This window comes from Vicugna pacos, chromosome 14, assembly GCF_048564905.1.
Source record: "Vicugna pacos chromosome 14, VicPac4, whole genome shotgun sequence".
NCBI classification, from domain to species: Eukaryota; Metazoa; Chordata; class Mammalia; order Artiodactyla; family Camelidae; genus Vicugna; species Vicugna pacos.
Genome location: NC_133000.1, coordinates 26,075,369 through 26,097,979, shown reverse-complemented (window position 1 = coordinate 26,097,979; position 22,611 = coordinate 26,075,369). Strand labels below are relative to the sequence as shown.

Here is a 22,611-nt window from a genome sequence, read left to right as displayed (position 1 = left end):
GTAGAAGAGTGTCTCAAAGTCTGTCCTTCTAGGGACACATAATTTCAAATAAAATCCAGGTAGTCAAGCAACAATCTGTGATGCCCAAAGACTATGTCAACCTGTCATAATATAAGAAACCGTCCATGTTTTCTCAGTCAGTGAGGCTTCCAGAACCAGTGTTGGTGATTACAAACAATGGTAGGTTTTGGGGTTCAAGAAGCAGCAAAATTTCATTTAATTTGTGTAGGAATGTAGCTATTTGGTTGGAACCATAAGTTTCTGTTGTGGAAAGGGATTCTGGCAAGACCCAAGAGAGTTTGTACAATGATCAAATACGTGGGAGTGGCAGAAGAAGTAGTAGAAATCGTAGGAGCAGCAGCTTAATAGTATCACGATCAGTACCCTGGGTTTCCAGTCAGGACTTTGTATTCAGAGAAGAGTATTGGAATATTCATCAAAGTAGCTACTAAAGAGATGGTTCTGGTCAGAATCCTAATCCTTCAGACTGGGCCAACATGAAGATGGAGTGCAATAGAGTTTATTAACTCATTCATTTGGAGCCAGGCAGGAGTCCAGCTCGCATCTTTATGTGGTAGCTGTGAAGCCAGGAAGGAGACGTAAGGAGGTGATGTCGGCCGAGCAGCTCCCAGGGCTTGCAGGTTGCCTTGATTTTGCATTTAGGTAGGTGAGAAGGAAGGAGACAGAAAACACACAGTTATGACTTCTATGTCTATTATTTTGTTTTAATACTCAGGAGGACTTGAAGCTGTAGGGGAGGATCATTAGTACTTCGACCACAACTAACCTTGGAAGTCTTAGGCAGATGTAGAAATTTTACATTTGTGTGAACTTGGGTGAACGGAAACTCTCTTCGGTTGCCCGTCTGTACGTGTAGAAACGGAAATAAAGTACTTACTTTTATTTAGTGACAAAATAAGGTCATATGTGTTAAAGCACTGGGCATAGGGCCACCTTGCCTTCAAATGGCACCTACGTGAGCACAAAGACCACATGCCTCTTTTCAGCGTTACACAACAGAGAGCACATTTTAGATGGCAGATAATAGCTTTTAAATGAAGGAGCTGTCTTCACATTTTTCTGAACAAATATTTGCATGAAGTTAGAGACTGTATGTTTAAATGTGTAGATGACACATATTTGGCCAGCACATTGGGGTTTTTGAAAAGCAACATTACTTGGCACGAAGAATCCGGTCTTTGAAGTGAAAGTAAACAAACAGAAAACTAGCTGCAACAGTGCTTGGGCAGCAACCATGAACAAGCCCTGTGACACTGAGCACTTTGCTGAAATACTTGGAGCTGCAAGCTTTAACCTTTTTGGCAATGAGTTGTTCAGTGACTAGATCATTAAATTACATAATTTAAAAGCTGCTCTCCAGACCTGAGATTTTATATTCCTAATTTTGAGTGTTTTTCCTAGTTTGGAAAGAATGAAAACCTTTATTGATTTTAATGAATTACAGTCATTCTAAAAAGAAAAGATTTTCTTCTCAGTGATAGAATATGGCTTATAAATATGGGAAATACATGTGTTATTATCTATGTACATATATATGTATATTTATTAGGCAGATAGTGAAAATTTTGCCTCTGAGGTATAACCTTACTGCATTCCTTGATTCTTTTTCTCTTTTTGAGTTATATTTTTGTGTGTGTATATATATATATATTTATATATATATATAACTCATATATTTATGAGTTTTAGTTGGTTTACAATGTTGTGTCAGTTTCCAGTGTACAGCATAATGTTTCAGTCATACATAAACATACATAAAATGTTTTTCATGGTCTTTTTTATTATATGTTACTACAAGATATTGAATATAGTTCCCTGTGCTACAGTATGAAATTGTTGTTTATCTATTTGATATATACTAGTTAGTATCTGCAAGTCTCAAACTCCCAATTTATACCTTTCACCCTCTTCCCTGCCTTGTAACCAGGTTTGTTTTCTATGTCTGTGAGTCTATTTCTGTTTTGTAAATAAGTTCATTTGTATCATTTTTTTTAGATTCCACAAATAAGTGATATCATATGGTATTTTTCTTTCTCTTTCAGGCTTACTCCATTTAGAATGACAGTCTCCAGGTCCATCCATGTTCCTGCAAATGGCACTATTTCATTCTTTTTTATGGCTGAATAGTATTTCATTGTATAAATATGCTACAACTTTTTTATCCAGTCATCTGTCGATGAACATTTAGGTTGATTTCGTGTCTAGGCTATTGTAAATAGTGCTGCTATGAATATTAAGGTGCATGTATCTTTTTGAATTAAGAGTCCCTCTGGATATATGCCCAGGAGTGGGATTGCTGGATCATATGGTAAGTCTATTTTTAGTCTTTTGAGGAATCTCCATACTGTTTTCCATAAGGGCTGTACCAAGCTACATTCCCACCAGCAAGGTAGGGAGGTTCCCTTTTCTCCACAGCCTCTCCAGCATTTATCATTTATGGACTTTTGAATGATGGCCATTCTGACTGGTGTGAGGTGATACCTCATTGTAGTTTTGATTTGCATTTCTCTGATAATTAGTGATATTGAGCATTTTTTTCATGTGCCTGTTGGTCATTTGCATGTCTTCCTTGGAGAATTGCTTGTTTAGTTCTTCAGCCCATTTTTGGATTGGGATGTTTGCTTTTTTCTTAGTAAGTTGTATAAGCTGTTTATATATTCTAGAAATTTAGCCCTTGTCAGTCTCATTTTTTGCAAATATTTTCTCCCATTCCATAGGTTGTCTTTTTGTTTTGTCTATGGTTTCCTTTGCTGTGCAAAAGCTTGTAAGTTTAATTAAGTCCCATTTGTTTATTTTTGCTTTTATTTCTATTGCCTAGGTAGACTGCCCTAGGAGAACATGGCTAAGATTTATGTCAGATAATATTTTGTCTGTTTTCTTCTAAGAGGTTTATAGTGTCTTGTCTTATGTTTAGGTCTTTAAGCCATTTTGAGTTTATTTTTGTGTATGGTGTGAGGGAGTGTTCTAACTTCATTGATTTACATGCAGCTGTCCAGTTTTCCCAGCACCATTTGCTGAAGAGACTGTCTTTATTCCATTGTATGTTCTTGCTTCCTTTGTCAAAGATTAACTGACCAAAAGTTTGTGGGTTTATTTCTGGGTTCTCTATTCTATTTTAGTGATCCATATGTCTGTTTTTGTACAAATACCATGCTGTTTTGATTACTATGCCTCTGAAGAATTGTCTGAAATCTGGGAGAATTATTCCTCCAGTTTCCTTCTTTTTCTTCAGTATTGCTTTGGCAATTCTGGATCTTATGTGATTCCATATAAATTTTAGGATTATTTATTCTAGTTATGTGAAAAATTTCCTGGGTAGATGGGGATCACATTAAATCTGTAGATTGCTTCAGGTAGTAGGTCCATTTTAACAATATTAATTCTTCCAATCCAAGAACATGGGGTATCTTTCAATTACATTAAGTCATCATTAATTTCCTTATTTAATGTTTTATAGTTCTCCATGTGTGTCTTTTACTTCTTTGGTCAAATTTATTCCTAAATATTTTATTTTTTTGAATGCAATTTTAAAACCGATTTTTACTTTCCTTTTCTGATATTTAATTGTTAGTGTAAAGAAATGCAGCTGATTTCTGTATGTTAATCTTGTATCCTGCTACCTTGCCAAATTATTTTATCAGCTGTAGTAGTTTTTGTGTGGAGCTTTAAGATTTTTCTATATATATAGTATCATCCACATATAGTCACAATTTTACCACTACTCTTCCAATTTGGATCCCTTTTATTTTTTTGTTCTTTATTTTTTTGTCTAATTGCTATGGTTTGGACTTCCAATCCTAGAACAGGATTAATTATAGAATAAAAGTGGTGTGTGTAGGCCTCCTTGTCTTGTTCCAGGTTTTAGCAGGAAGGCTTTCAACTTTTCAAAATTGAGTATTATGCTGGCTGTAGGTTTGTCATAAAAAGCTTTTATTATGTTGAGATATGTTCCCTCTATACTCATTTTGGTTAGAGTTTTTGTCATAAATGGTGTTGAATTTTATCAAATAATTTTTCTGCATCTATTGAGATGATCATGTGATTTTTGTTCTTTCTCTTGTTGATGTAGCGTATCATGTTGATTGATTTGTGTATGCTGAACCATCAGTGTGTTCCTGCGATGAACCCAATTTGATCATGCTGCATGATCTTTTTTATGTGTTGTTGGATTCTGTTTGCTAATATTTTGTTGAAGATTTTTGTATCTACATTCATCAAAAATATTGGCCTATAGTTTTCTTTTTTGGTAGTGTCTTTGTCTGACTTTGGTATCAGGGTGATGGTGGCTTCATAGAATGAGTTTGGGAGTGTTCCCTCCTCTTCAACCTTTTGGAAGAGTTTGAGGATTTCTCCCCTTATGTCTGTTAATATTTATTTTATATATTTAGGTGCTCCTATATTGGATGCATATATGTTAATGAGTGTAATATCCTCATCTTGTATTGATCCTTTGATCAATATATAGTGTCCTTCTTTATCTTTCTTTAAGGCCTTTGTTTTAAAGTCTATTTTGCCTGATATGAGTATTGCTACTCCTGCTTCCTTGTCATTTCCATTTGCATGAAATATCTTTTTCCATCTTCTTTATTGCCATTTTGAACTTTGTATTTCAATTAGTTTGGTATTTCTTCATTTCTTTCTTTCCTTTTAGTTTTTCTTTTCTGTGGTTTGATAATTTTCTTTTGTATTAGTTTGGTTTCTTTTTGTTTTTTGTGACTTGTAAGCTTTTGATTTGGAATTACCCTATTTTTTAAATATATTAACCCATTATTATATCTGTTTGCTTTAGACTGGTAGTCATGTAGGCTCAATCACATCTTAAAAAGATTTTTAAAAAAAGAAAAAGAAAAAAGGAAAAAAAGAGAGAGAGAAAATTCTATAATTTCTTGCTCCCGTCTCCCACCATTTATGATTTTGATGTCCTTTTTTTTTTTTAACATTTTCATGTTTATTCTTTTGCTACTCTTTATAGTTACCATATTTCTAATTATGGTTTTCTCATTTTTATAGCTTCCTGCTTCTTTTCTATTTAGAGTAGACCTTTCCATATTTCTCTTAGGATGGGTTTAGTATTGCTGAATTTTTTGATTTTTCTTGTTTGTGAAATTCTTTATCTCTCCTTATACTCTAAGGGATAGTCTTGCCAAATAGAGTATCTTAGGTTGCAGCTTTTTCTCATTCAGGACTTTGAATATATCTTGCCACTCCCTTCTAGTCAGCAGTGTTTGTGTAGAGAAGTCAACAGAAAGCTTCAGAGGACTTCCCTTGAACCTAACTCTTTGTTTTTCTCTTGCTGCCTTTAAAATAAAGTCTTTATCTTCAACTTTGGCCATCTTAATTATATACTTCGGTGTGGGTGTGTTTGGGTTCTTCTTGTTTGGGACCCTCTGTGCTTCCTGGACTTGGATATCTGTTTCTTTCTTTGGGTTTGCAAAGTTTTCAGACATGTTATCTCCAAATACCTTTTCAATCTCCTTTTCTTTTTCTTCTCCTTCTGGGATCCCTATTATGTGTAGGTTGGCATGCTTTATATTATCCCCTGGGTCCCTTATATTGCTTTCATTGATTTTTACTTGCTTCTCTGTCTGCTTTTCTGATTGGGTGACTTCTGTTATCCTGTCTTCTAAGTCACTTATTTGTTCCTCTGCATTATCTAGTGTGATTTTGACTGCCTTTAGCTTGGCTCTTATCTCAGCCATTGAGCTTTCTGTTTTTAATTAGCTGCTCTTTATAGTTTCTATCTCCTTTTTATAGTATTCTCTGTCTCTATTCATAGCCTCTCTTATTTCCTTCAGTGTTTTTATTATCTCCTTTTTGAAGTCATGATCTAGTATACTTTTGAGGTCTATCTCATTGTTAGTTATTTCAAGGAACTTCTTTTGTTCTTTTAATGGGGAGTAGTTCCTCTGCTTCTTAATTTGACTTATATTTCCCTGGCTCTATGGATTTAGGAGTATCAGTTATCTCCTGTGGTCTTGAAGTGCGATCCTATTGTTTGTTTGTTTTTATTTAAGGTTTCTGTGTAGACTGTGTGCACGTAATAGTTTTTCTGGGAAGGGTGTTCTAGTGTGGATGGTTCTTATGTCTATCTCCCATGTGTGCTTGCTGTTATCCCTTTGATTGAGAGTGTGGTTGGTGTTATGGTGATCAGAGCCTACCCTGACTTTTGTTGTCAAGACCTCTTTTTGTTCTGTGGTCATCACAGCCTTGACATAGGCCATGTCTCCTCCCTGTCACTGGAGTAGAGGCTTCTGGACCTGTTTCTGAGCTGTGGTGTTGGTAGGCAAGGTTGGAGCACTTCATCTGGACTGGACAGAAGATTTGCTGAGTATACCTCCACAAGAGATGTCCACTGGGAAGTGCCCTATGTGATGTTGTCTGTCACTTGTTATACAGGCTCATAAAGTACTCTTTGTCGACGTTACCTTTGTCCCCACCTTAGCTGTGGGAATGCCAGCCATCCGCTCTGGTTTCCCCCAGGTTCTGAGCCCCAGGAACCAACAAAGCAGATCTGCAGTGTCAGGCATTTGGATCTATTGTAGTGAGCAATCACACAACTGAATCTGTGGTGCACCACAGGGTCAGCACAGACCCCAGCCCCACCTCTGCACAAGGTAAGGTACACAGGCCTGTTGTATATACCCGTACTCTCCCCCACTGTGTGCCAGTACTCCACTCACTGCCTTTTTGTCCCAGAAGCTCAGATTCACAAAGCACCTGGGAACCAAATCCACCCTCTCTGCCTGGGGCTGTAAACAAATATCAGTCCTGCCTGTGAAATTTCAGGGCCTCTGGATGTGAATTCAGTTTTCAACCTACGTCCACACAGCAGTAATGGCTATGACTGAACCCCACCTCTCTTTTCCCGAGAACACACCTACAGTGGAGCCAAGCAGAGACAGGGGCTTTGCATGGCTGCATTGCACCCCTCTCCCCCAGGCACATCAGCAGTGGTGCTTTTTCAGGTGGTCCCAGTCTGTTCTGTTCTGCACACACTGCCAGCCAGAGCTCAGACCACCTTCCAGTCCTCTGAGGCTGCCTCTGTGCAGTGGGACCCAGCCTTCTCCAGGGGCTTGTCACTGTTCTCCAGCAGCCAGCCCTAGCTTGTCCTTGCCAGCTGGCATCTAGGGCTGGGGAATGCAGGGACCCCCTGTGGCAGTTTCTCTTAGTTCTGTCAAGTGGCTGCCACTTTCTCCTCTGAGCCTCGGAGGCTCTACTTCTGTGTCTGCTGACCTCCTGGCTAGAGAAGGGGTGTCCTAGCATAAGGGTGCCCTTCATTTGCTGCTCCCTCCTCATAGGACCAGTCACAGACCAACTTTCTTGTTTTTCCTTTTTCTCTTACTGGATTTCATGAGAATCCTCCTGCATAAAGTGAGAGCCATTCTTCCAGAGTTCAGTAGGTGTTCTGTGTGATTCAGTGGGTTTGTAGATATAATTCTTGGTATATTTGTGGGAGAGGATGAGCACTGAGTTTCTCTACTCCAGCATCTTGGCATCTCCCCGCTCTCTTTTTGAGATATTTAAGATACTTCTAAGACATTCAAGTGTGAATCTATCTACATATCTTAATATAACAGAATTTTACAGAAGAAATAAAAATTGTTGTTAAAAACACTGAAAATCTAATATTGACTCATAGCAATCATGATAAATTACATCTTTGTATATTTCCATTCCTATGATGTTGTATATTTGTTTCAAATGTTTTTATCTATATTGTGTCAGTCTGACTTACCGCAAAGAATAGATGTCAGTTCCTCCATTGATTTACAAAATTTTTTCTGGCGAAAGAAAAGTCTGTATTTACATAAAAGTAAATGCACCATATTAAAATCATTAGGAAACACTGAGAAAATTCTTATAATTGAGAAGCACACTTTTTTCTTAATGAAATAAATCTAAAATATTGATTGGAAAAACTACACTTGCAAGTAGGTTTTGTTAAGTATGTTCATTGAGTGTATTAAGTAATAATAAAAAACACAGCAACATTAAAACTACATTAAGGACAAATATATGTGTATATATATGTATGACTAAAACATTATGCTGTACACCAGAAATTGACACAACATTGTAAACTGACTATATACTACAATAAAAAAATTAAAATAATATATAAAAAACTGCCTTAAGGACAAGGCTTGAACTTATAAAGCTGAGAAATTTTAAGCTGACATGGAAATCAATCATTTATAGCAGTTCCTAACCATGAAGAACTCCCTTGGAAGTCATGGTGACATTTTCTACTTTAAGCACTGTAGAATCAAAACATTCAACAAGTCCAGGCAGTGCATAGAATCCACAAAGAAGGCAGGTGTTTTATGTGTCTGACCACAGTGGATTCATTGAAAGATGATGTTTCATTATAAATTCATAATTCCTCAAGCATTGCCACTTTACCCGGCATTGCTGACATTTGTATTAGAGAGAAATCTACATGTAAAAGTGAAGTCTTTTACAAATTGCCAGCCTTCAATCTCTGTCTTCCTGTCTGTCCCAACTGCCACTGTGAGTATGTTACTTCTCTGCCTCAGCCACTGTCATGCTCCCAATATGAAGTCAAGCCTGTGATTACACTTCATGAAAATAGTCTTAAGGAATTTTTACCATCTGATAATCAAAATAGTAATAATAAACATGCATAATTACTCTTAAAAAAGGGATGTACCCCAAAATAATTATTAGTTTTGGTAGACACATTAATAGCCCATTTTATTTTGTACAAATCATGTGGCTGAGTGGCTTACAATCTATCACTCATCAGGAAGGATCCCATGTCAAATTTATACTAGTATAACTCACTTAGGAACTTTCTTTTGCTGCATACTAAATCAATGAAAAGGTTTTCAAACACATGCTTAATTAGTGTGGTGAATTAATCAGGTATTTATCAAGTGTCTCTTATAGATTATAGATTTACTGGCTATGATGTAGCTGAATTTATGATCTAATTGGTAAGACAAGACATTCTAATGAAATAATTAAAAAACAGTACCTATGTTAAAAGGCTTCTGCTAATGTCTCTTTATTAAATGGTTAAAAAAAAAAAGGTGGTTATATGTATGTCTGAGAACTTAGAGACATAAACCAGAAAAGTGACTGCTAGGTTGACAATGTGAAGTGTTAGCCACTTACTCTGGTTCATGCCTAAAACAAATAACTTAGCTGAGAGGAACTTGATGTGGCTCTACTGCTTTTGAAGACCTGGGTAAAAAAAAAAAAACTGAAAGTCTCAGAACACCTGTGGAGTAGTCATGCCTTCAGATTGCTAGTCAAAACTTTGGAAAAGAATGAAGACATGGAAGCTAGTTATTTTATTCATATGCAGGAATACCAGTTTTTCAGGACTCTGGTTTATGATGACAAAATAATGCTCTCCTGGCAGGAGATAGTTGCAACTCATGAAGATCAGGGAAACAAATTCATTGTCAGACTTGTCAGTATAATCGGAATTATTTAAATTGGCTTATATGTGGAAAGAAGAAAAATGTTCATTTGGCATTTTATGTTCAGTATATCATGCATGCAAATATACACATAGTTATGCACATGAATGCATAAAAGACACACTGCAGGAGTAGCCAGCAGTTCTTAAGATTAAGTACATGATAAAGTTGTTGAACTCAAGTTTGTATGTCCGATGCACAGTGAGGCCAAACAAACTGAAATATCAGAGTCTGGAGCAGAGAAAAGTTTATTGCAGAGTGAGCAAGGAGAACAGGATGGCTCATGTTTAAAAGAATTGAACTCTCAGATGTCTTTCAGGGAAGAAATTTCAAGAAAAAGATAAGGGAGAAGAGTTCTAGGGTATGTGATCAGCTTGTGAAGAGAACTGTGCAATTGTCTGATTGACTGATGGTGAGGTAACAGGGTGGTATTATGGGGCTTAACATAATCAGTTCTCAGGCTCCAGCTAGTCTGCGAGCTGCATGCTCAACGTCATGTAGTTAAATTCTGCCATTTGGTGGTGATTTTCATATCTGTAAAACAACTCAGGAATTCAGGAATGCACTTCAGATACTGTTATCTGTGTACTTCAGGGAGGAACTAAAGATTCTGTGACTGCCATACAGCTGATTTACTGTTTAAATTGTTACCCATTCTTCTGATCCAACTGCTACTTTGTCACTACACGTTCACAGCCTTTCAACCGTTAATTCTTGAGCCGGGCTCTTTTGACTCCGGGGAGGCCTGGGAGACAACAGCTTTTCTAGGAGAAAGAAGGCAGTCAGGGGGCAGGGTGGGTGGTGTCTGCTCCAGGAAGGACACATAGTAACTCACTGTAACTGCTCGGTTATAATAAAAGGACTTTGAATTATATCATGACTTAAGGTGTCTGTCTATATAGGGAGCTGAAGTTCATATAACATATTCAGTAAGCATAGGCCTTAACTCAGTATGTTTTCATAGGTATTAACAAGACACGGCAGAGCAGAGTAGTATGAAAAAAGCAATGGATATTGTTATGGGTTGAATGTTTACTTCCTCTTAAAATTCATATGTTGAAGCCCTAACCCTCTGTAATGATGGCATTTGGGGATGTGACCTTTGGGAGGTGATTAGGCTTGGATGAGTTCATGAAGATGGGGCTCTTATGATAGGATTAATGCCCTTATAAGAAGAGACACCAAGGAACTTGCTCCCTTTCCACCATCTGAGGACAGAAAGAGATGGTGGCTATCTACAAGGCAGGAAGAGAGCTCTCACCAGAACTTGATCATTCTGGTAATACCTGATTGATCATTCTGGCACCCTGATCTGAGACTTCCAGATGTCAAAACTGTGAGAAAATAAATTTCTGTTGTTTAAGCTTCCAGTCTATGATATATTCTTATGGCAGCATAAGATGACAACTATTTACAAGAAAGGAATAACAGAAGACAAATATGTTGAGGACATTTATGATTTTACACTTTGTTTTTATACATAGGCTCTGTGAAGCATAATAGAGAGTCTTTGAGGAAAGGTAAAAATAGGGAAAATAAGCAGAATTAACATCATGGTGGGTTAATATTGTGCCAAAATCTGGCTGTTAGGCAGTACAACATAAATACAGGATAAATATGTTTTGAAAGAATAACTCTGACAGATATTCAAATCAAATGAAGATTATGGATAAAAATTCATAAGAGATTTCCAAATTAACACAAAACCATCTGTATGGAAATAATGGAGGACTTAAACTCTGTGAACATCTGTTAGAAATCCAATTCGGCTAAAAGGATGGCATCTAATAAATTTGTTATTTACCTTGTTGACAAGTTCATCTTACATGTGAAAGCAAATGGGCAATTGCTTGATTTCATTCAGAGGAGGGAAAAAAATTGGCTGAGGATGTGAGTGTAATGGAAACCTTTCAATTAAAGTGGCTGTGCCTATTTAGAATTTAGGATGGTGAGGACTGAATTGCTCAGCAGATTCAAAGACATACTCTTGACTTCAGAAATGCTTAAAACGATAAATGTGAACCCATGATCTCATCGTATGTGACTCTAAAGTATACACGTGTTGAGAGTATTGAAAGATTCTGAAATAAATTCTGATGATACATTTCTGCATAATTGTAAGTCAGAAGCCAAGTAGGGGACAACCAATGGATTCTATACGACAGTTTGGGGAAACCTGCAATAAGCCTATAAGCATTTTCCAAAGATGAAAAGAAAGGAACAAAACTAGGGTAAAGGCGAACAGAAATCAAGAAATTCTCAGAACAAAATTAAAGTACTTAAATCCAGAAATAAGTTGAGTTAATGAGAAAAGTGCTGGAATCTGTTATTAGAATAAGAGTGGAAGTTAATGAGGTAATTGTTATCTCTTAGAGAGAAAGGTAGGGTATTCGTGGAGGGCAGAATGAAGTCTAAATGCTCAGTTCCCAAACACTTCTGCCTTGTTCTGTAAGAGGACTAGTCTTTACCAATTCTATTCTAATTATCTTTTTTTTTTTGCACTCTCATAATTAGAGGTACAAGTTAGTTGTCTTAGAACTTCTAGAAGCAAACACTGAGGTGGATTCTTGTATACAAATTATTTTTTAGAAAATGTTCACAGTGAGGGCAGAGGAAATAGGAAAATAATTCAGGCTAAGGAGCATTTATATTCCAAATGGTTCGTTTAAAGGTAACAAAGCACCACAAACTGGGTGTCTTAAAGAACAGAAATGTGTTGTCTCACAGTTCGGGAGAGTAGACATCTGAGGCCAAAGTGTTGGCAGGGTTGGTTCCTTCTGAGAACTGTGAAGGAGAATTGTTCCATGCCTTTCTCCTAGCTCCTGGTGGTTTTCTGGCCATCTTTGACTCTCTTTGGCTTGTAGATGCATCACCCAGACTCCACCTTCATATTCACATGGCCTTCTCCATGTGCATCTGTATCCCCCTTCTTATGAGGACACCAGTCATATTGGACCAAAGTGCACACAAATGACCTCATTTTACTTTGCTTACTTCTGTAAATAGGCAATTATGACCTATTTCAAAATGAGGTCACATTCTGAGGTAATGGGGATTGGGACTTCAACATATTTGTTTGAGGGACACAATTCACAAAATTGCATCCTTTTGATGGTGTGATGTCAAGCAAAGATTCTTGTAATATAACAGGCTCAACCCACAGGAAGCTTCACAGACACTGTCACAGACACTTCAGTTACCTTATTCAGGAATGAGGGGGTGAGAGTATTTATGCCATTGCACCACCATCCTTCAGTTAGTGGCTTCTCTGGTGGACGTAACTTCTCACGTACTTCCCAATCTGAATCCAGCAGTCTAACGGCAAGAGTCTAGCCATGGACTGAAGGAACCAGCTCTGAGGATTCACAGCATGTACGTATGAAAATGGTAAAAGGATTTGAGAGGCTGTGAGCAGACTACTGACAATATCTGTTACAAAGTGGTACACACACACACAGACACACACACGGACACATAGACACACACACACACGCAAGCACACACACACATAGACACAAACACAGACACATAGACACACACAGACAGACACACACACAGACACACATGCACACACACACATAGACACACACACACACAGACAGACACACACAGACACATAGACACACACAGACACACACGCATACACACACGCACGCACACATAGACACACACAGACACATACAGACACACACACACATAGACACACAAACACGCATGCACAAGAAACCCAGTTCATCATTTAAATGATTGAAATCTCCAGAACTGGAGGTATTATATTACAGGATTCTTAAATATATTCTGTGATTTTAAGCACAAAACCACTGTAAGTAATCTTTGAGAAACACAAGAAACACTCCACATTTCCCAATATCAGTATGACCACAAGTTTTGTTTTCAAAAAGGAAAAATTACATTCTGGTAAATATGACATACACACATTGAGAGCAGATAGAAATAAAATCAGTGCTCATAATTAATACACATGAATTCATCATAAAGGTGAAGAAACAGCATAATTTCTTTTTAAAAAAATTTTATTGAAGTGTAATTGATTTATGTGTTCATTTTGAGTGTACAGCAAAGTGATTCAGTTATACATATGCATACATAGATATTTTTTCTTTTCAGATTCTTTTCCATTAAATGTTATTACAAGAAATTGAATATAGTCCCCTGTGCTAAACAGTAGGTCCTTGTTTATCTATTTTATATATAGTAACGTGTGTCTGTTAATCCCCAACCCCTAATTTATCCCTCCCTGCCTTTTCCCCTTTGGTAACCATAGTTTGTTTTCTATGATCATGAGTCTGTTTTTGGTTTATTAATAGATTTTCACATACTTTCTTTTTAAATCTATCTCCTGACTATGTTTCAGGGAGATTTTAGAAGTCTGCCTGATTGAATAGTTTCACTAGTGTCATTTAGGTGGTGTTCCCAGTGTCCAACTTAGGTTGTCATTTGTTATGGCCCTATATATATGGATGTGTGTAATAATTTAGCTGGTCTTTAGGAGAACATTTCATAAAGCTTTTAATTAATATTCTTATGAAAATAGAGACATAGCTGAATTCATAGATAATTGGGTTCAATGTTGATTAATAGAGTTGTGCAAAATTAGGAGACAACTAATAGCATCCTTACAGTTCAGTTTCTAGATTTTTTCCAAAATATTATCAATTAATTAGCTAAACACACATTTTACCAAATTTTAAACATTTATTCAGTCATTTATTTAAAAAAATTGTTGAATGCCTACAATACATCACAGGCTATTATTATTAAAGCTGAGAAACACAGGTAAAAGGTGTGTCTAAAAGGTCTAAAGGTGTTTGCAGTCTGGCTGAAACCTGTCAGATAACAAACATAATACTAAAATTTATCAGTCTCTATATGTAAAGCCTTGTGTAAAAGACTTTGTAATCAGTAACATTTCTAAAAGGAGTTTATAATTTATTTCTACTTTACTTTCCCAAGAAGAAGTGTGTTAACTTTTGTGATGAGGTCCAAAGACATCCACTGAATGTGATGAATTTCTAGAGAATGTAACATTAATAGCAGGAAAGTAGGATACAAAATAGGTAAACAACAAGGTCCTATTGTATCACACAAGGAATTATATTCAGTAGCTTGTAATAACCTATAATAAAAACTAATATGAAAAAGAGTATATATGTATAACTGAGTCACTATGCTGTACACCAGAAACTCACACAACACTGACATTGTAAATCAAATATACTTCAGTGAAACAAAATTTAAAAAATAGCAGAGTAGCAGGTCTTATCTGATCAATTATCCCCCTGTCTTTTCTGTTTGTTTTTAAGAATATTGTGTTCTGTATCCTTGGAGTTTTAAGAACAGTCCAGAGCTGCTAACAGGTGCTAAGCCACTCCTAAGAAGATTTAGAGTAGTCAACCTTGGCCATCTTCTCCTTAACTGCTCTACTTAAATCAGGTTTTTCCATTTCATGAGGTTCAGAGATACGGGATTTGGGTTTGGTCGTAAAAGGAATTGAACAATAGAGGTTGCTATGTTTGAACCCAGCTGTAAGTAATAAGCCTACTGATATAATTGAAAGCATGAAAAAAATGCTCAGTATCACTAATTATCAGAGAAATGCCAATCAAAACTACAATGAGGTATCACTTCACACCAGTCCGAATGGACATCATTCAAAAGTCCACAAATGACAAATGCTGGAGAGGCTGTGGAGAAAAAGGAACCCTCCTACTCTGCTGGTGGGAATGCAGTTTGGTGCAGCCACTGTAGAAAACAGTATGGAGATTCCTCAAAAAACTAGGAATAGACTTACCATGTGACCCAGGAATCCTGCTCCTGGGCATATATCCAGAAGGGACCCTACTTCAAAATGACACCTGCACCCCAATGTTCATAGCAGCACTATTTACAGTAGCCAAGACATGGAAACAGCCTAAATGTCCATCAACAGATGACTGGATAAAGAAGATGTGGTATGTTTATACAATGGAATACTATTCAGCCATAAAAGCTGACAACATAACGCCATTTGCAGAAACATGGATGCTCCTGGAGGATGTCATTCTAAGTGAAGTAAGCCAGAAAGAGAAAGAAAAATACCATATGTGATCGCTCATATGTGAATCTAAAAAAAAATACAAAACAGAAACAGACTCATAGACATAGAATACAAACTTGTGGTTGCCAGGGGGATGGGGGATGGGAAGAGACTGGGATTTCAAAATTGTAGAATAGATAAACAAGATTGTACTGTGTAGCACAGGGAAATATATATAGGATCTTGTGGTGGCTCACAGCGAAAGAGAATATGACAATGAATGTATGTATGTTCATGTATCACTGAAAAATTGTGCTGTATACTGGAATTTGACACAACATTGTAAAATGAGTATAACTCAATAAAAAAAAGTTTATATGTAAAAAAACTTCAGCCTTGTTCATTATGACTTCATATTGAGGTTAGAGCAAAATCCCTCTTTGTGACCAATGTTCCTTTCTCTGATTTTCTTTGTTCTCCAAATATCTTAGAGGATTTGAGGGTTGGTGTCTTAGGTTGGACTTTCTGGAAACAGATTCTGAGATAAGAAATTACATGCAGAAGATTCATTGAGGAATGGTCTTGGGAGATACAACTGTAAGGAAATGAGGATCCCTGGCCTGGGCAGCAGAAGAAGTTGGTCTTCACTGCAGTTGCCACTGAAAACTTAATTTTTATTGTGCAAATTCTTGGACCTGAAATAATGTCTATAGCCATACCAGTTTGAGTCTCAGCACCAATCTGTCACTGGCTGTAGGCAGCTCCTGGGGAATAAAGTTCCCTGTGTCCAAGGGCAATTCTTAGTGAGGGACAGAGCTGTGAGTGATCAGCAATTAAATTCCCATAAGTTGGAGTATGTGTACATAGGCTTTGAGAAGGAGTTCTGAGGTGTAATACTGAAATACCCATTATAACTGGTTTAAAATATTGAAAAAAAAAAAAGCAGGGATCAGGGAAAGGGCAGAGTGGGAGGAAACTTATTCCAAATAATTCCATAGATAGAAGATATATGTGACTAAAATACAATGATTGTCATTGTGGAAGATATAACAGACTAGGTGAATGATATGATAAAATTAAAAATAATCCAAGACATAGTAGACTTCAAAAGCTAGGGAGTGTTGTGACTCGAAAAATCAGAAATTCACAGTGGGATTGTGGAGAGCCATCTGGTGGGACGTTAAAAATTGGTCTCCATGGACCTCAGTGTAAATAATACAATTTTAAAAACTAATTCCTTATGCTCTTTTTAGCTTCTACTCTTAGCAGAGCTCATTAGAGATCATTGAGATTTCACAGACTACAAAAATCAAAAAGTTAAAGTTATAATAAGATATATACTCAGCTTAATTTTTTTATATAGAGAAAGATATACTAACATACAGCTGTTCTTGCTAGTAACAAACTATAAAAATATTCATTACATAGCACATTTCAAAAATAGCTGTTGCAGCCTCATGCCACCTAGTTCCTGAATCTAAAATCAGGCAGTTTGTTTGTTTGATAAAATTTTATTTTTTAAAGCAGTTTTGGGTTCACAGCTAAATTGAGAAGGCACAGAGATTTCCATATACCCTCTGCCCCCCACCATGCTCTCCTCCATTATCGATATTCCCCACCACGGTGGTGCACTTGTTACGGTGGATGAACCTATTTTGACACATCATTATCACCTAGAGTCCATAGTTAAAGGTTTCACCTTGGTGTTGGACAAATAATAATTACATGCCTCCACCATTATAGGCCCACCAGCAATGGATGACCCTCCACATTCTCACCAGAATTTGGTGCTGTCAGTGTTCCAGATTTTTTTTTCTTTTTATTGAAGTATAGTTGATTTACAGTATTAGTTTCAGATATGCAGCAAAGTGATTCAGTATTTTTTGAGATTATGCTCCATTGAAAACTGTTACGAAGTAATGACTCTACTTGCCTGTGCTGTACAATATATCCTTATTGTTTATCTACTTTATACAAGGTAGTTTGTATAGACTGTTTTATTTTGTGTTTCCCTAGTGACATATGATGTGGAGCAACTTTCATATGCTTATTTGCCATCTATGTATCTTCTTTGATGAGATGTCTGTTCAGGTCTTCAGCCCATTTTTTTAACTGAGTTGTTCATTTTCTTATTATTGAATTTTATGATTTCTTTTCATATTTTGGATGACAGTCCTTTATCAGATGTGTCTTTTGCAGATACTTTGTTCCCAGTCTGTGACTTGTCTTCTCATTCTCTGGATATTGCCTTTTGCAGGCAGGGCAGAAATTTTTAATTTTAATATCATTCATCTTGTCAATGTTTTATTCATGGATTGTGCTTTTGGTGTTAAATCTAAAAAGTCATCACTATACCCAAGGTTGTCTAAGTCTTCTTCTATGTTATCTTGTAGTTTTACAGTTTTGTGTTTATTTCTATGACACATTTTGAGTTAATCTTTGCTAAGAGTATAAACTCTATGTCCAGATTCTTTATTTTTTTCTTCTTTGCATGTGGAGGGCCAGTTGTTCCAGCTCTTTTTCGTTGAAAAGACTATCTTTGCTCTGGTGGTCTGTTTTTTGTTGTTGTTTTCTCCTAATATGGGTGAGAAAGATGTAGATAAGACCTATAGTGCTTAGTTACTTTTTCAACATGATATTAGCAGGATATATTACTTCAAGTTCATGCATTTAATTTATCTTTTATAAATAGATTTTATCAAAAACCAACACTCCAATGGAAATGTGATGATTCTTACCATTTTATATAAATCTTCTGGATTTTACCCTATCTCTAATTTTATTTTAATTAATTAACTTCTGTGAGTGAAACTCATACTTTAACAACTGAACTGATTTTTAAGGTCTTGAACAGTGGTAGACTGTATTCTACATACATTAATGTATAGAAATACAAGAATACTACCTCTGAGTTAATTTTGTCATTGTTATTCATACTTAGGAATACTCAAGCCTTCATGAAATTCCAGGAACAAATGATAAAAAATTGGCTTCTGCTCACTGGTGTATTTAAAGTACTTTTAAATGTTGAATTTTATACCTGCGCTTCTTTAAAAAAAAAAAAGTAATGGAATTTGAAAAAAATAAATAGGTATATATCCTATTGTATAATAGTCATCTGAGTGAGTCCATAAATAAGGAAATGGTGAACGAGTGGAGCAGTCAACATAATTTATTTTATAATTCGAGGCAGTGAAATAGTTCCCACTCCAAGGTTCTAGTTTCTCATTGTCTCCTTTTGCTCCATGATCCCATCAATTAAAACATCTAGAAGCAGTATTTCATGAGAGGGTGTGAAAAGGTGATCAACATGTCCAGTAAACCTACAGACAGGAAGGTTTCATGTTTGAAAGTTCCATTTTTACTGACTAATTCCTGAAGGTTCTGGCATTCCATTGATGTGTATTTTGATTATTGAGATTGAAGACTACCAAAGGTATAATCATGTAATTTATAAGCCTGAGAGTCCTGAATTCCTCTTCTAATTCATTTAGTTATGAACCAAATATATAAAATACTTGCATACTTGTTACAAAAGCATTTTAAGTGCAATTAGTGTCATTAAATATGACAGCTACTGGGGAGTTAGTAGACACCAATTCAGAAAAAAATACAAATAGCCTTCAGGCACATAATTCCAGGTCTCTGAAAGCCATAACAGCAGCAAGACCTTAAGCTTGGGTATTTTAAGGGTAAAAATTGTAATATTAAGGCTTTGCGTGTTTGTTTTTGTTTTCCAATTGACTTAAGTCTGATATATTTATTTATAAGATAACTATCTGATAAGTACTAACACGACATTTTAGACAAGAAACATTTTTGGCAAAGCTAAGTCTGCAATTTTATAACTATAAAATTAAATTGTTAGAACTCTGAGGCAATTGGAATTATAATGGCGACACTTACACTTTTTTTTTCAGTAATGATGTGTGAGGGTAAGTCCACAGCAGGCAACCTGAGGAAAATAATATGAAGAATCATCTTCATTTCCAAAAGTGTCTGAATACCCTGCTGCTATCTATAAATCTGATTTTTTTGTCAATAACATAACTGATGGTAGTAAGTCCAAACTGTGACTGAGGGTTTCAATCCACAGCTGACTTTAATTTGCCGGCTGATTAATTGGTTTGGGTGAAGTTAAGAAATCCAATCTTTCTACCTTTATTAAATTACAGTAGCAGAGGGACCACTCCTCTTATAGTGAGTGACTGTAGACGTGGACTGAACTTGGAGAAACTAGCTCGTTATGTTTCTCTGCATTTAACTTGGTCCAACTGCCTGGAAGGAAAAAAATGTTTTTCTTGATTGAAATTCCGTATAAAACCAGGGACTGAACTAACTGAGCTTAGCTTTTCAGCACTGATACTATATTTTTCTTTTCCTTTATACAAGGGCAAAAGTGGTGAGAGGTTATTACTCAGTGAAATATCTGAGGCGTTTAAAAGTTGAAATACATTATAATTGCTAAATTCTGAAAGAAATTTTATTGGGAAGCTATTCAAGTATATTAAAATTAGGGAGAGAAAGGCATTTTTAATATCAGAGCAGACTGATTTTAATAGATGGGGGAGCTGTGTGTGTAATGAGATGCCCTCCTGGGAATGAAGCTGGGACTCACAGAGGCCAGCCAATCTGTGTTGGTAAGTAGAAGTATTGTGGATAAATTCAGGAAATCAAGCAATCACTCTATGGTACCTGTATTAGTACCACGAGCATAGAAGACAGAACAAACCTAAAAATAGAGTGAGGGGGGTGAGGTTAATGCACAGGGAGAGGCAGGAGGAACCTGGGCTACTGAGTTCTCCAGCATTTCCTGGCTCCAGCCCTTGAGAGAATGGGAACCATTCCTTCCCTAGGGTTCCTTTGATATCTTTGCATCATTACAGTATATCACCACCCCCAGCTACAGAATCCTAAACGAGCTCAAATGGATTTCATTTACTTTCATTTCCATTTAAACCTTATTCAGTCAGGTCAGAGGGCAAATGGAGAAGTGTCAAAGGGAAAGTTTTGATGAAAACCAGCTCTAAGGTACAAGTAATAAGGAGGAGTCTGAAAAGGTCGCAGTAATAAGTGATTAGAGAGGAAAAAAGAAAGTCAGGAGTGTGTGGGGGTCATGGAAGCTCTGGCCAGTTAATGTCTCCACCCCAATTGCTACAGCATTCCCACTTTATTTTTGATATAGAAATTTACTTTTCAGTATGTGAGAAATTGTTATGCAAATCCAGCTACAATGCCTATCTTCTAGCAGTATTTTTACAGTCATATTTCAGTCCCAAAGCCCCATTTATAGAGAAACTCTTGAAGAACTATTATAGAAAAATGAAGGCAAAAAGTGTTTTGCTTTCTGCTCCCCAACAATCCATCCTCAAAGGATATAGGACATGCAGTCCTACCTTATACCTGGAAAATGCAGAGCTGGAAACATGACATACAACACTAATGAGGAATTTAACAGTTAATAATGATGAATGCAAGCACTGTTATTCAAATACAGACTCAACCATTTAAAGAATCTCATCTCCCAAAAGGTAAACGTATAAATATAAATGTGCATATATTATTGTATTTAGGTCTATCTTGAACTTACTTCATTAGCATTTTCTTACATTTTTGGGCATAAAGATAATTTGACACATTTTGTTCCATAATGTTCCTTAATGTTTTCCATTTCTCTTCTTATTTGTAACTTCTACAAATCTCTCATATTTGCTCTGATAAAATATTAAACTATTAATCCTGATTATTTTTGATGATATGTGACTGAATTTGTTTATGAATATTAAGTGATCCTAAGTGTGTGACATTATTTTCTATACCAGTTTGTTGATTGAACTAGTATGAGAGAATAGGTTGTAATTAGATGTCAGTGTCTCATTAATATGTATTTTTTCTATTTTTCTTCTCTTTTATCTATACATCTGAAGGTAAACTTGTGTCATGTTTAAACATTTTTTGGCTGTATAATTGTTACATCCAATTCATGTTTTATTCCATCCTGTATATGAGGACTATTTGAATAAAATGTTCTATGAAATTTGTAAGGAGATGAATGAGTTAAACCATCTGAACAAGAAAACCAAGGATAAAAAGCCCTTTCAGTGTTTATCAAGACTAATCTACATATAAAATTATCTGAGGTGATGTGTTCTAACACCTGAATATATATGCACATATATATGGAGACACACATACACATACCTACATATACTTTTAATTTCATGTTCAGTGAGTTAAAATGTTCAGTGGATTGAATGATCTAGAATAGTATATACATCTTTTCTATGGGTATTTAAGAGCACTCTGCAATATGTGAAACAATTATGCTAATATATACACTAATATATTTAGAGTAATTAGATGCTGTGGAAAGAAAAGAGACCTTCTGGTGTATGTTAATTCATTAGCTTTGCATTGATATATGGTTAAAACCCCAGTTTCTTTTTTTTTTCTTTTAGCGGTAATATATTGCATATGGCTTACATGCATTTGAGGAAAGTGTTTTAAAACAAAATTGGAAATATTTAGTTTGTAGAATGATTTTGTGCAAAACTAGGGCACACTATTAAGCAGTTTATCCCAAGTTTGCATTTCAGTTAGTGTCTGTGAGAGAAATAGTTGGTATGTGACATGTTTATGCTTTATTTGTAATTGTTTATTTGGTTTACTGCCAAAGTACACTAAATTTCCTAAAATTACCATTTATCCAAAACCATAGCCTAAATGTAAGATTTTTGTTTAGTTTCATGGTGTGTTAGTTAAAGGTTCCAGGGTCAGACACACTGATAATCTAGCCCCATAGTCTCCAAATACTAGCAACGTGATAGGAACTTACTTATCCATTGTGAGGGCCAGTTTCTACATGTAGATAGGAGGAATAACAGAGTTCTTGGGAGGATCGAGTGTGATTAGTGAGATAACATTTGTGAATGCGATGCCTTGTCTATAGTAGGCTAGAGCAAACATTAACTCCCATTCTAACTATATGACATAAAGAGCAGGCTCATACGAAACACTTACTATGAATTTCTAAAACTGTCTAGAGTTGTACATGATTTTTATTTGCATTTATAATGATTAGCCTGAAACTCTGGTATGTAGGAG

General features: G+C 36.0%; 1 long non-coding RNA gene across 1 annotated transcript; it reads right to left on the bottom strand.

Moving 5' to 3' along the window:
- Nucleotides 1-504: 504 nt before the first annotated feature.
- LOC140685508 (uncharacterized) lies at nucleotides 505-12,392 on the bottom strand. The gene is made up of 5 exons (XR_012058756.1): nucleotides 12,196-12,392; nucleotides 10,122-10,234; nucleotides 7,757-7,818; nucleotides 788-865; nucleotides 505-646 (listed from the first exon to the last, which is right to left on the bottom strand). It is a non-coding gene; the product is annotated as an uncharacterized lncRNA (long non-coding RNA).
- Between the last annotated feature and the right edge of the window lie 10,219 nt (nucleotides 12,393-22,611).